Below are 1,879 nucleotides of genomic sequence, written 5' to 3' on the forward strand. Positions count from 1 at the left end.
CGGGCACGACGGCACTGACGAGAGCGTTACCTTGGGCTGCCTGACCCTGGCCTCAACAAAGCAAGTTCCTCATTCCTTCCTCCACACTTTTCCTCTTCGCAATTTCACTGCCCTTATCGTCTCTCAGAGCACTGCCACGGCCAGCTTATATAATGGACGAGGTGCTCTAGCTCGCATCGCAGACAAAACCCCCACAAACAAATATCCAAAACGACAAAGCAGAGAATGTCCTGAAAGCTTTTTCTCTCGGGTAACTCGGAGATGGAGTGCGTTTAAAGGCTAAATCTACCTCCAAATTCTCTCATTTTACCTCATCTCACTTTACTTGATTGAAATATCACCTTGTACAAAAGAGACAACAAGACCAAACTATCCCCGATATCAGCCCTGTAACTCCACACCACAAATCAATGAAATTCGGTCATGGTTCTCTGACTATACTTCCTCATCTCCTCCAAAACACTGGGACACGCACACATTTGTTAAGGAAAACATTCACCTAAACGGAGATAATAGACTACTAGCTACTTGAAGAAAATAATTCCTAAATAAAAAAATCATGCATAATTGATATCAAAAGACACTGAATAACTTATTACGAAATTGTTTATTTTCAGAACGTAGTCTTTTACTCCCCTTTCTACCAGATGCTTCAAGGGATTACGTGCGTCGTTCTTCAATGCCGTGTGACGCAATTGGCGCTCGACACAGCTTATATGCGTCAATAAAGCTCCACATGGTTATGAAATAGAGGCACCATCCGGTCACACATGCACACACACATACGCACACATACATTCATACCACTCACACACACACGCATACACACACACACACACACACACACACACACACACACACACACACACACACACATACACACACACACACACACACACACACACACACACACACACACACACACACATACACACACACATACACACATACACACAGAAACACAAATACACACACGTATTCACACACACACACACACACACACACACACACACACACACACACACAGAAACAAACACACACACACACAAACACACGCACACACACACAAACACACACGTAAACACACAGGTAAATACACACACACACGCGCGCGCGTAAAAAAAACACACATATACACACACACACACACACACACACACAAACAGAAACACACATACATATATAGCATAACATATATATGTATATGTATGTATGTATGTATATATATATATATATATATTTGTGTACATCTATTTATGTATATATATATATATATATATATATATATATATATATATATATATATGTGTGTGTGTGTGTGTGTGTGTGTGTGTGTGTGAGTGTGTGTGTGTGTGTGTGTGTGTGTGTGTGTGTATAAGTGTGTGTGTGTAAGAGCCCCAAACGTTGGGCTCTTACAGAGTTTCGGTAGATGGAGAGCTTAGGGTTTACTAGTGGTAGACAACCAAGATGTCTTGACTCCTTTACTGAATAAGATGTTGGAGTGCAGCAGCTCACTCAGAGCAGGTGTTGCTCACTTGGCTCTCCGCAGGGAGTCTGCCTAGTCTCCACATCTGCTAGTTTAAAGATCGCACACCAAGTCAAGTTGTTAAACAGCATGTGACAGAACGGTGGTGAACAAGGAAACGTTACATCAATACATAGCTTCTTGTGGAAGAGATAGACAACATAACATTGGAATGTCTAGTCTGGCAAGAAAGAGAGGGATAAACAGGGGGAAGCAATAGTCAGGCGTATATATGCATATGTATATATGTCCAAGATAGTGTCATTGACAAACATGTAAGATTATATATATCATACAGTAATTAGATACAGATATAGCTGGAGTTACAGTGTGTGTGTGTGTGTCCATGTATGT

At 41.2% G+C, this 1,879-nt stretch overlaps 1 protein-coding gene across 1 annotated transcript in view; it reads right to left on the reverse strand.

Moving 5' to 3' along the window:
• Positions 1-466, reverse strand: part of LOC113801196 (oxidative stress-responsive serine-rich protein 1) — a 15,357-nt gene extending 14,891 nt beyond the window's left edge. Inside the window, exon 1 of the mRNA XM_027352002.2 lies at positions 402-466. The gene's annotated coding sequence lies outside the window, so the exon portion shown is untranslated. The remainder of the gene's footprint in view (positions 1-401) is intronic.
• Positions 467-1,879: the final 1,413 nt, after the last annotated feature.

This window comes from Penaeus vannamei, chromosome 28 (genome assembly GCF_042767895.1).
Source record: "Penaeus vannamei isolate JL-2024 chromosome 28, ASM4276789v1, whole genome shotgun sequence".
NCBI lineage: Eukaryota > Metazoa > Arthropoda > Malacostraca > Decapoda > Penaeidae > Penaeus > Penaeus vannamei.